The sequence below is a fragment of the Onychostoma macrolepis genome, chromosome 01 (assembly GCF_012432095.1).
Source record: "Onychostoma macrolepis isolate SWU-2019 chromosome 01, ASM1243209v1, whole genome shotgun sequence".
Classification (NCBI taxonomy): domain Eukaryota; kingdom Metazoa; phylum Chordata; class Actinopteri; order Cypriniformes; family Cyprinidae; genus Onychostoma; species Onychostoma macrolepis.
The window spans coordinates 24,606,200-24,619,911 of NC_081155.1; the positions used below are offsets into that span (position 1 = coordinate 24,606,200).

Below are 13,712 nucleotides of genomic sequence, written 5' to 3' on the forward strand. Positions count from 1 at the left end.
AGATAAGCTTGCATACCAAGTTATTAATAAATCAAAGCCAACTGTAAATTATAATACAGCAAATATATATATATATATATATATATATATATATATATATATATATATATATATATATAATCTTTCAAATAAAGATGCTTAGGTGTCAAAGTGTCCTTGCACACTGAATTTTTTTTTTTTTTTCATATTCGCTATCCTTTCCAATCAAAATGCATGCTACAGATGTGAAAACACAGAAAAATCAAACCTGATCCGTATTTTTTTATGACAGACAAAGGTTTCGGAGGCAGTGTGTAAACGTGATTGACACAGCGTGAGGTCGTATTTATTTTTTAACGCGCAAAATTTTCGGATGAAAATTTCGGACACCATGTGCAATGACCTTTACTCCGGTGAGCTACTGTGGTTATTGATTCTTTGTAGGATTTTTATTTCGAGTTGTCAATATACGGCACACAATCAGCATACACAACCTGGTAATGGTGACAATCATCAATCACCCTCAGAAAAAACAGAAGTGACCGTGCATAGAGTTCATTCTCTATCCATTACTGTGATGCATTATGGGATTGATTGCATGTATTCGATAATGTCCACTATGGTTTTTTACACCACTACGAACAGCAATACAATGCACTATAAGGATATAGAGGGTATTTTCAGACACAGCCGCTGTGTGCAGATGACCGTGCAAGTAACGTCTAATTAGAAGACATAAAAAAAATGGACACTCTACCCAGTGCTGTAAAGATTATAGCGCTCTTTTACGCAGTCTCTAATGAACCCACTGGACTGCCTGCTGGAGGAACTTGGGCTTATTAATTGTACAACAAAGTTGAAGAGAAATAATGTATTTGTGCACATTAGTGGTGGTGGTGTGAGTGTGTGTGTGTGTGTGTGTGTGTGTGTGTGTTTTTGTGTGACTGTATGTTTTGGAAGGCATTAGCGCAGACAAGCAGCTTCTCACGGTGGCAATTAACACTTAACGAGATGTGATAATTAGTCTGTTTGGATATCCTTGCCAACCACAGTGAGTTTCTTTCCTCTTCACTCTCTTTGAGTTATTGCACTGTGGATGCTAGTGACCACTGAATCCCCCCCAGCTAAACTCTCCCTACCCAAACTAATACAGGCAATTAACAGCAGTGGAGCCATACATTTCTGTCTAGCTCAACTAGGGTATCCTTAATCATCTTAACACATGTCTCCAGAGACAACAGCATAAACCTGCAACACAAGTAGCTTCTTCAGCCCTGTCTATGGCATTGTAATTTTTGTTAATATAAATTTAACTCTAAAATGCATACACTGGTAAACAAAACAAAACAAACAAAAAAACTGATTGGTCGATTTATTTATTTTTTCTCATCTGTTCTCTGTGTAACTACATGGGTGACATTAAATAGCATTCATTTTCAGAATTCTATTAAGTTAGAAAATAAATAAGCTGTTGTTTAGAAGATGCTGTGATCCATAACCATTCAGTCTATACTTATTACAGTTACACACACCCACATGCACACAATGCAGTTATTATAAACATTTATTTTCATTGTCAGAAGAAGCTGTTATAAATATGCATCTGAGTGTACAAGAAAGTTAGCTATTGCATTCTATGAGGCATGCAGGTTTTCTATCTTTTTATTTAACTTTATATATTTAATTGCTTATAATCCATGAAAAACAAAAATCTTGTATAATCTTTTGTCTTAACAGTTACCAGTTTTATATCCTAAACTGTTAACTTGCTTACAAAACTATTTCTGGTAGAAGATTTTTTGTATAGGCACCTTGATATTTTTAACTGAAGACTGAGCTATCACATCATTATTCGGCTCCTGTGCGGTAGCTAATACGCTAACTCAGGCTGGATGATGGACATTCAATTAGATGGCAGTCAACCTTATCTGTAAATGGCAGCTCTATGACTGATTATAACAAGAACCACATGTATGTCTCAAATACATATATATTTACTATTTATGAGTCACTATCGTGGCCTTGAATGACAGGAGGTTCACCCACTCTCATGGAATATTGCTAAACTTCAGCAGAGCCGCAACAGCATGATAGCCAACTAATGATGAGTCATGAGAGAGCATTTTTGAGTATTTATTTTCAGTTGTTTGTTTCTTAGTTAAAATTAAATACTGTATATGTAAGTATTATATATAAGTATTTTTGGTTACACTTTATTTTAAGGTGTCCTTGTTACAGTGTAATAATACATTTAAGTACTGAGTAATATTAATTAACTCCATGTACTTACTATATGGCTAGGGTTAGGATTAGGGTTTGGCTTTTTTATGTACCGTGTATTTCAAAGAGCACTTTTAATAGCAATCCTTCAAACAGCTAAACTTGAATTTGTACACACTAACAAGCTAATCAGGAGGCCTCTGCTGTTGATTGGTCAGAATTGTTGTTTACTTTAAACCGTCTAATCAAATTTGAAGTATACATAATTCTTGCCAATCAATCAATCAATCAATCAATCAATCAATCAATCAATCAATCAATCAATCAATCAATCAATCAATCAATCAATCAATCAATCAATCAACCAACCAACCAACCAATAAGTATATAAATAGAAAAAATAGGCAAATTAGATATTTAAAATCTTCTGCAGTTACTGAATTTCCAATCAGTGATTCAGTAATATCAGAAAATGCAACAATATCAGGATTGTAAATCTTGCTTTTGACTCTAAAGACCCACAGGAAAGTGTTAAGGTGTTTATGTTGGCTATGCTGTAAGGTGGCCTAAGACTAGCTAACCCAGGACAACCAAAAATTTCCGCCAGTCACTTTGAGCCTGCATTTGATCATGAGGAACAAGGGATATCAAGAATACCATCTGTCACCACCTCCACAGCTTCAGCCACAAGCCACCACAATGTCCGAAATGCCACCAGGACTGTTTATGTGCCAAGAAACAACATGACAGGAGGCACTGGAACTGGCAATGCACCGCTGATCTTAAGCACTCTTAAAATAAAAAAAAGAATAATAAAAAGAATAAAACAAAAAAACAGCAATATCATAGAAGAACCATTTTGATGTAGCCAAAGAACATTTACATTGAGAAATTCATACAAGAACTCTTGTTTTTTTTGTTTGTTTGTTTATTTTTGTGCAATGGAAACTTCCATGAATGTTAACAATTTTATTTATTTTATTTTTTTATTTGTTTTTTCCGGGAACCATAGATGCCAAAACGGGACCTTTATTTTTAATAACCTTTATTTTATGTAGAAATAATGGTAAAAAATGGGTACATAATTGTGGCAAAACACAAATGAAAATGTTGTAAATGTTGAACTTTTCAAAATCTCTCTTCCAAAGAAAACCTGCCAGTAATTAGTTTTCTCATTGGAATGACTTTCCCCTCAGGGGTAACCGTATTGTGTTTTGCATGCAAGTTATTTGAGGACAGCAATAATCAGTCTGACAGTCACTGATAGTAGGTCATAGTGACTGGAAAAATGCAGCCATATGCTTATGTGAACATGAGGGGTCGGAAAGCCATAGGAAGGCAGTGATTGATTATGTTCACTGTAATGTTGAAAGAGGTCAAACAGTTTCAACACTTTTACATTAATTTTACAATGTGAATGTTGGACTAATGTCCTGAAAGAATGGTGGTTGTGGTTAAAGTATTATTAGAGCAAAGCATGATATTTAAGGGAAATTTTTGGTAGCCCATAAAAGATATGTTGAAGAACTGCTTTAAATAGTTGTCCTTTATATAACGTCCTTGAAAAACATGATGTGGGCCAGCAGGTGATTGCTAAATTAATCATTCTAATTAAAGCAGGGGTGTCCAGTCCTACTCCTGGAAGGCCACTAGTTTAGCTCCAGTCCTAATTAAACACACCTCAACAAGAGGCCCGTTTCAGAAAGGAGGTTAAGTGAAAACTAGTATGTCAAATCTGAAATGAGGAAAACTGGGTTTTCCATTTCAGAATGGGAAGTATGTCAAACCTGAGAAAGCAGAGTCAATTCTGTTTCTGAAAGAGAGGTAACTCTGAGTCAGCTACCAGGGTGAACCTAATCTGGCCAGAAGCAGGTTTTCTTTGGTAAAAAAGTGGGGTAAAAAAAATCTTAATGCAAATGGGAACAAGATTTTATATATATACTGTATGACAATCAATGTACTAATATGTACCTTTAAAGTACCAAAATGGACCCTTTAGGTAAAAACATGTACCTTTTGAAAAGGTGACGCCCCAGTGACAGCTTTTGTACCTTTATTTCTGAGAGTGTATATATATATGTGAAGGGTTCAGATGCAAAAACCTCTAAGTGCCATCTGAAATTTTCATCTAAAATCAGCATTTTTTTCAGACTCCTATGTTTAGGTTCAGTAATTTTACTATAATGGCAATGTATAGGTCGTTTTCTATGCAATTAAAGTGAAATAACTGAACATAAATATAGGAGCCTGATAAAAATGCTCATTTTAGAAGAATATTTCAGACAGCACTTAGAGGCTTTTGCATATGAACTCATATATGAACATATAGCCAGGTGAAAAAGAAATATATGTGACCCTGGCCTGGACCACAAAACCAGTTTTAAGTCGCTGGGGTATATTTGTAGCAATAGCCAAAAATACACTGTATGGGTCAAAATTATAGATTTTTCTTTTATGCCAAAAATCATTAGTATATTAAGTAAATATAATATTCCATGAAGATATTTTGTAAATGTACTACTGTAAATATGTCGTTTTTGATTAGTAATATGCATTGCTATAAATTGCTATAAAATAAATATGAATTAATTTGGACAACTTTAAAGGCGATTTTCTCAATATTTAGATTTTTTTGCAGCCTCAGATTCCAGATTTTCAAATAGTCATATCTCGGCCAAATATTGTCCTATCCTAACAAACCATACATCAGTGAAAAGCTTTCAAATGATATATAAATCAGACACACTTACTATATTTAAATTATACTATACTAAGTGCATATTAAATGTATTATTTTGAAACAAGTTTTGAAGCAACTTTAAATATATTAAGTGTATTTCAAGATATGTTAAAGTTCGTAATCTATTTGTAATATATTTAATATATTGAAATTGTGTTAAATTGGAACCACTTTAAGTGTATTTAGTGCAATTTAAGTATATTTCTTAAAATACATTTAAAATGTCATTTTAATACTTCATGAAGTACAGTTAGAGTATATGTGAAGCATCGTTTCAATGTGGTTCAGGTACATTTCAATTGTATTTCAGCTCATTAGAAATGAATTAGCATTACACTACAAGTATATTATAAAGCTTATTTTTCAGTATATACATACATATACACACTTTGATATCTAGAAAACTTTAATGTATTATATATTGTTGTGTACATTACAAATATTCATAAAGTACATTAAAAAAAGTACAGCAGCATATACAGTATACTTTGGTGAAAAACAAAACAAAACAAAACATATTATTAAATGTATTAAAAATGCACTTGAAATACAAGTATGTTTATAGTATATTTGTATTACTACAAACATACTCAAGTACATTTTAATACATTATACAAAAAACATAATAAATAAAAAAAGACTAAAATGCTATGTCAGAGCTATCTTGTCCATTTGTAGAACATTTCAGTTATACCGGTCTTACTAAAAAGTACAGAATTTTACATCAATGAATAAATAAAAATTACAATGCAATGAAGAAAAAACAAATACATAAAAATGTACTGAAAAATAAAGTGCAGAAGTGAATAGCTGTGTGTGTGCAAAGACTGAAGATGATAAAGTTCAAGCAACAGAATAGGGAGGAATGGAGGCACAGACCCAGAGCATCCCAGTGCTGACAACACACGGCGGAATCGAGGGAGGGAGGAGCCAAGATGTAGATGGTGTGGCTGCCGACAACTGGGGGCCGACCAATGGAGACAGAGCTGGTGGATCCGAAGGCTCAGAGGGAGGGCCGATGGAGCTGAGCGTCGTCGCAGGTTCCGGAGACCTGGGCACAGCCTAGTCGTCCTGGCATAAAATATTTTGCACAAGAGCCTTGCAGCTTTAGAAAAAAAACAAAACAGAAACAAAATGAAATGAAATGAAATGAAATAACAGATTTTTACACGAATGACTGAAAGCAAGCACAAATTAGCCACCTGGAATGGACACATTGCTAACGTTTTTCTTTTGACCGAATCGACCGAATCGACCAAAGATTGACCGAATCACCCTCCATTAGGCCTGATTAAAAAATATCTATAACAGAGGTGATACAATATTAAAATATACTTACTATTCCTTTGCTTGTCTCTGCACTCATATTTCAGCTTGTCTTCTATAGCAGCTGATCTGAAAAACAACAAATGTTAATATTTCACACACGCACAAACAAAAAGGCAAATGATGATTTGTTTTCTTTTTAAGAATGACAGTACACTGAGAACAATGTCAGTAATATAGTCAAAAACCTTACCAGCCTCAGCAGTTTCAGATGTACTGTATGTTCTCTTATAAGCAACCCTTCTTACAATTTAATCTTTGTTCTTATCTGTTATGAGAAATATATATTAGAAAATAAAGGCGATAAGGTTGTCAAGCTCGAACAAATATAAACACCAATCAACGAACACTACCACAGTTGGGTGATCAGCTCAAGACAAAGTAACTGTATGTTCATAATCATGGTTTTTCAAAGATCATTAACCTCATTACAATGAAGCCAAATTGTTCAGGAAATCAGAAATAAATACACTTCATTTTGCAAATAAAAGAATGATAATGTTGGACATGTTATAATGACTCATTTTATTTCATTTTATTTTTTTCTGCCAATGCATGTGTCAAAAACATGACTGGTACAGACAAATAACGTTAATTAAATACAAATCTTACCTGAAGTCACAGTGACATTCCAAAAGCCAGACTCCATACACACTTGCAGCAGCTGGTAAAAATAAGAACATACCGCTATATTTTCTAATTAATTTCATAGTTCCACCAAAACAATTGAATTCAATTTGAATTCTGTCATCACTCACCCTTAAGATGCTCCAAACTATCTGAGACTTTCGTTCATCTTTGAAAGAAAAGCTGAGATATTTTAATGAAATCTGAGAGATTTATGTCCCTCCGATGAAAGAAGGTTGTTCACGTTTCAAAAAGTTGAAATCGCAAAAAAAAAAAAAAACATTGCCAAAGTAATCCTTATGAATTGCGTGGTTTCCTCCAAGCGCCCTAAAGAGACACAATCGCTCTATATAATACTGTTTAAATTTAGACTTATATTCACATTCAAGAGACATTTGCAAGCACATCGTATTTTATATAGGAAGCTCTCTGGTGCGAGCTCATTATCATATGAACCAATCACCAATCAATTCAATGGCTCTGGAACCAATCGTGTTTAGTCAGTGAGTTTGAATTTAAACACAAGTAAACGCAAGTTTTTTTTTTTTCTCAGATATGATGTTGAAATCCTTGTGGGAATTTCAGATATATTTGTTAGAAAATAAAGGCGTCAAGCTTGAACAAATTTATAAACACCTAGCTTATTACAATTAATATATCATGTAATGAACAACAGCCTAATCAACCGAAGTAGCATAACCTTTTAAGTAAAACTGAACAACATATTAAACAAAATATTTTAAATATTGCAATAATAGTTGACAAACGTTTGTACATTGTAAATGTTAAAAATGTTTTTCAAAATATTGTACTTTTCCAAATATTAAAATTATAAATACATAAATATTTTAAATATAACCATGTGTAGGCCTACTGCAATATGAAGTACATTAAAAACCTACTAAAAGTGGAATCATTTTGTTACGTTCTTACACAAAGTATACATAAAATATATTTTAAGTAAGGGTAACATAAGTATGTTTTCTGTAAATACACTAAAACGTCACTACAAGTATGCTTGTGTTTAGTATATTCCTTCAAAGTGTAATTACAATACAGTGGGTACGGAAAGTATTCAGACCCCCTTAAAGTATTCAGACCCCCTTCTGCTTTTAGCTATTATGCCGCCCGCAGTTGGAAGCAGCTTCCAGAAGAGATCAGATGTGCTAAAACATTAGCCACTTTTAAATCCAGACTCAAAACTCATCTGTTTAGCTGTGCATTTGTTGAATGAGCACTGTGCTACGTCCGAACTGATTGCACTATGTATAATCACTTTCTATTCTTAAATGTTTTAAATTCTTTTTAAATCAATTTTTAAATCACTTTGTTTTTATTGTTGTGATTATTATTATTTTTAATTTCTTGTTGTTATTATTATTATTTTTAATGACTATTTCACTTCCTTTTATGTAAAGCACTTTGAATTACCACTGAGTATGAAATGTGCTATATAAATAAACTTGCCTTGCCTTGCCTTACACACACACAAACCCAGATGAAAAATATGTTGTATTAAATGTATTAAAAATATGCTTGAAATTCAAGTAGTATGTTTATAATACATTTGTATTCCCAACATGCTTATTTGAAGCCCATTACAAATATATTGAACTGCATTTTAATATATTTCTAAAAAGTATACTATAAATACTTTTGTATTAAATATATGCTTAGTTATACTTCTAAGAAACAGAAGCATACTTTTAATGTATTTATAATATTATAAATAATTTGGTAATAAATATATGCTTAGTTACACTTTTAAGGAATATGCTAAACACAAGCACACTATTAGTGTATTTCTAAAAAGTATAGTATAAATACTAAATACTATAGTATGAATACTTAGGACCATGTGATATTTCAGTTTTTCTTTTTTAATAAATCTGCAAAAATGTCAACAATTCTGTGTTTTTCTGTCAATATGGGGTGCTGTGTGTACATTAATGAGGAAAAAAATGAACTTAAATGATTTTAGCAAATGGCTGCAATATAACAAAGAGTGAAAAATTTAAGGGGGTCTGAATACTTTCCGTATCCACTGTATATCTACTGGATGAAGATTTTTCCTCAGTCAACTTCTTGGCTAATAGAAGACTGTTAATAGAGTTTTGGGTATTTTGTGAAACAGAAAATACTTCCTGTTAACAGGTTTTGGGTATAAGACTACTTTGTTGATGGGTTGTTCTGTTACCAGACAAAACAGATATTTTCTGACTGGATCTGGCGTCTGGATCTTAATTATCCGGTGTGGAGGCATGATCTAACAGGTTGAAGCTAATTTCTGAAAGACATCAGCTCTCCAGAAGCAGCATTGGCCACTCAATGTAAACTCAACTTAAATAGCCAATATAGTGGAAATCTAACTGTTTTCAGTAAGCTTAATAAAATGAGAGTAACTTCAGTCACTTACGATTAACTATAAGGTAGCGATAACACACATTAGCAAGTTAAATATGCCTTTTGTGTGTGTACAGTTTGTACAGTATAAAAATCATTACGCCTATGGAGAGTCCCCGTAAACCACATATACTAGACTGTGTGTGTTTGTGTGTGTACAATGCACATGGGTGGCAAAAAGCACAAAAACACAATCTTTTTTTTTTTTTTTTCCTAAATTAATTTTGTATTTCAACAGTTAAATAAAAACCAAAGGACAACATATTTTCACATAGTTTTGCTTTAGCATGGGCCTTCGCTTTATGGTTTATCACCAAACAATTCAACCACACATAAATGCAGTTGCTTCATATTGAGAATAACACAGAATCAGCACAGCTATGAGTCACTGGTGCTGCATTCACAGCTGTCAAGCTCATTTCTCTCCAATTAGGTGTCCCTAGTAGTGCCTAAAGACACATGCATACAACTCTGACTGAGCTGTTTGAAACTTGCATTTGGAAAGACGAGGCTGTGATTCTGTTTGACAGCTCTCCTCCGCTCAGTGGCCGAGCTCTGTGGAAAACATGGCAGATTCCTGTGTTTAAAGACCTCTGGTCCCATTCTCTTTCACTTTTCTCTTTCTTGCTCTCTCCAGTAAGCTCACAGGCAAGAGATGAAGCTGTGTTTATTCTGCTGTGTTGCATTGTCATATAAAAGGAAGTGAGGAGAATGAAACTGAAAAATGTGTCTCTCTCAGGTGCTTTCAAAAATGACGAGCAGAAACAAGGGTGTGTTGAAAAGTCTGTAAGGCACTTTGAATTGTTCCTCTAGGTGGTTCAGTGATGCCTTGATAAATGTCTGGTTGGAGAGGCAGAGACTTACAACTTTGCAGATAATTGTAGGGCTGATTGATGAGATGTAGGGAGCGCCCTAAGGTGATGTCAGCCTCTGGAGGTTGTTTGTGGTAAATGATCTGACCCTCAGGTGGTCTGTAGAAGGAAGAGGCATAGAATAGTGAACAGTTCTGTGGTCAAGCACTCGGGAGAATTGAGTTGGCCAGTAGAGACCAACTCACAGGCATAGATTTCACTCACCATCTCACACAAGCCTGACCCAACCCACCACACAGAGTTTTTTAAAGGTATATTTTTAGCATTTATTATTGATAGGTCAGTTGAACCAATGACAGGAAGTGGCAGTCTGCCAGTCTGCCTGAAGCGGTGTTGCTCTGCTGTGGTTCCCAACACAATGCTTGTTTTTAATCAGTGCTGAAAATAATTTTGCATAAAATACTAGCAAGCTTCTGAATTAATAAATTCAATGACAGTCACACATCACAGCACATGACTAAAGATTGAACTGGTACATATTTATATTTACAAATACTCAGTACCATTTCACAGAACTATTGCATGCTTGCTTTACATAAAAAAACAATAAAGGATCATATGAATAGCATTTAAAATTGCACAGTACTCATGTCATGTATTTATAAATCACATTTAGTTCAAAAAGTTAACTGAAAATTCTGTTAAAATTAAAAAATAAAATAGAATAAAATGTAAAACTAAAAAAAGAAAGAAGACACCTTGAAAGAGATAGGTCACCCAAAAATGAAAATTCATGGAAACTAACCCACCACAGTTCCAAACCTGTTTTTTTTATTTTTTATTTTTATTTTTTTATTTTTATATATATAAATGAGGTAAACGGCTGCTTGGGGCAAACGGGACCCCATCTGATACTAGCAAAACATATTTGCAGCACAGACATATCTGTTGATTTCTTGAACACAGTGAAGAAGTGTAAAAATTTAGAAAGAAGTTAGAATCCACTCACCACTCAAAATGCTGAGTTTTTGTCAAGTGCCGAGTTCTGCAAGCTTGTGAATCATCTCATTATAGTATGTACAGTATATACAATGTAAATAAGAGATCCATTGTGCAGTGTAGAGAGCTTACTAATGGAATGTCATGGGATTGTAATGAACTGAAGTGAGGGACAGCTTTTAGTGATTATATGAGGGTGCACTCTTTACGCGCATTCTAGGCTGTATAATACTTTCTGACTGTCTCAGAACAGAGATATTCACCTCAGTAAAGAAAGTATTGGTAACACTTTAGAATACTGTTTCTTACTTGCTGCATAACTTATAAGGAATTATTGAAGAACTGACAGGTAATTATTCATTAACAATTAACTCACTACTGTTAAGACACGGTGTACTATTGTTATAGAACAGCATCAGGTTGACTAAATATTTACTGGTTGTGAAGGGATGAACTATGAGAGTGAGCAAGCAAAATAAGAGTTAGTCGTAAAAGAGGACATAGTTATTATATTATTATATTAAATCATTAAGTCTGTCCCTGACTAGACTTTTGTGACATTAATGAAATTGAAAATATGCATACTCCTGCTCAACCAGCTAGTTCACTAGCTAGTTTAATGAATTTAAGTTTAAATTCATTAAAAATTCACCTGTCTTAGTAACATCAGGATAACACTAGATGAAAAGTTGATGACTCCTACCTCTTTTCCCTTTTTACTCTTTTCTCCTTTGAATCTGTCTTTTCTTCCCTCCTTACATCCATTGTGATTCCATGTGCCGTACCGTACTCATGAATGTGCTTTCCGCAGCAATTCTTTCTGTGCTCCATCAGAGCAGATAGAATCCATCAACCTGTAGATAATCACCTGTAAATAATTCATTATAACCTGCACTAGAATGCAAGTCTTCACACTTATCCTCCGAACAGACACAGAGCACGCTGAAAGGGTGATATAGCATGTCATTTATTTCAGTGTCTCTCCTCATGTGAAATCTTGATGCATTACCAGTTTTTACTTTCTGTTCCCCATGACCTGAGCAAGGCCTTTTGCTATGTAGAGGACACAGATTTTATGAAGCATAAAGTGATCACCTTTTTGTGTACATTAAAGATGTGAAGCGGGAAGTGGTGAACTGAAAATCAATGCAATCTCCTGCAACTGTCAGCATGCTGCATCTTGTTTCCCGCTTGATGGACGAGCCTGCTCTCATTTAAGCTCTTAACATGCCCCTGATTGTATCCCTCAGCAGCCCTGTAGCGGACTTGGCCGCATCTTAATGCCCTCTATTTGCCGTATGCCTCAGGTGAGGCTCTCAAAAAAACAGAATTCCTTGTCTTAATTCTTTTCCTCTGTGTCATTAAAAAATGCACGGCACCACTGCAGCCATGATAATTATGTGTGACCTCGTTGATATGGCATTGAATAATCCTCTGAGTGGGGCTGGAGAACGATAAATGTCCTTGCCTGACTTCCATAAACAGATGTTAATGACTGCATTGACAAAACCTGTCCGAAGTGGAACATTAGGTGAAGTGGTGTCATTTTATGTGAGAGAAGTTAATAAATTATCCTTTTGATAATTTATCAAAAGAAACATTGATTGATCCTATTCCATCTCATCTCCTTCAAGCCATTTATCCTGCAGTTGTACCTGCACTCACTCACATCATTAACACATCCCTTCACACTGGTGTTTTTCCCTCAGCATTTAGACAGGCTCATATAACCCCACTACTTAAGAAACCCACCCTTAACCCATCTCTTTTAGAGAACTACAGACCGGTTTCCCTTCTTCCTTTCATTGCAAAAACACTTGAACGAGCTGTGTTCAACCAAGTTTCTGCCTTTCTCACACAGAACAACCTCCTCAACAGCAACTAGTCTGGTTTCAGAAGAGGACATTCAAACAAGACTGTCTTGCTCTCAGTTGTTGAAGCCCTAAGACTGGCAAGAGCGGATTCCATATCTTCAGTACTTACCTTGTTGGATCTGTCCGATGCTTTTGACATGGTTAACCACCAGATCCTCCTGTCAACTCTATTGTCAAAGGGCATCTCAGGAACCACACTCCAGTGGTTTGTGTCTTACCTCTCAGATAGGTCCTTCAAGGTATCTTGGAGAGGTGAGGTGTCCAAGTCGCAACATCTAACTACTGAGGTGCCTCAGGGCTCAGTTCTTGGACCACTTCTCTTCTCTGTCTACATGGTATCACTAGGCTCTGTCATTCAGAAACATGGCTTTTCATATCACTGGTATGATGATGACACTCACCTCTACCTCTCATTCCATCCTGATGATCCGACGATAGCTGCTGGGATCTCAGCTTGTCTAACGGACATTTCTTGCTGGATGAAGGACCATCACCTTCAACTAAACCTTGCTAAGACAGAACTGACTGTGGTTCCAGCAAACCCATTGTTTCATCGCAATTGCATCATCCAGTTAGGCACATCAGCCATAACTCATTCAAAAACAGCCAGGAACCTTGGAGTTGTGATTGATAATCAGCTGACTTTCTCAGACCAAACTGCTAAAACTTCCCAGTCCTGCAGATTTGCTTTATTCAACATCAAGAAGATCAGGCCCATTCTATCAGAACATG

General features: G+C 34.9%; 1 long non-coding RNA gene across 1 annotated transcript; it reads right to left on the reverse strand.

Moving 5' to 3' along the window:
* Nucleotides 1-5,373: 5,373 nt before the first annotated feature.
* LOC131547158 (uncharacterized) lies at nt 5,374-7,665 on the reverse strand. The gene is made up of 4 exons (XR_009272861.1): nt 6,878-7,665; nt 6,459-6,533; nt 6,279-6,334; nt 5,374-6,044 (listed from the first exon to the last, which is right to left on the reverse strand). It is a non-coding gene; the product is annotated as an uncharacterized LOC131547158 (long non-coding RNA).
* Between the last annotated feature and the right edge of the window lie 6,047 nt (nt 7,666-13,712).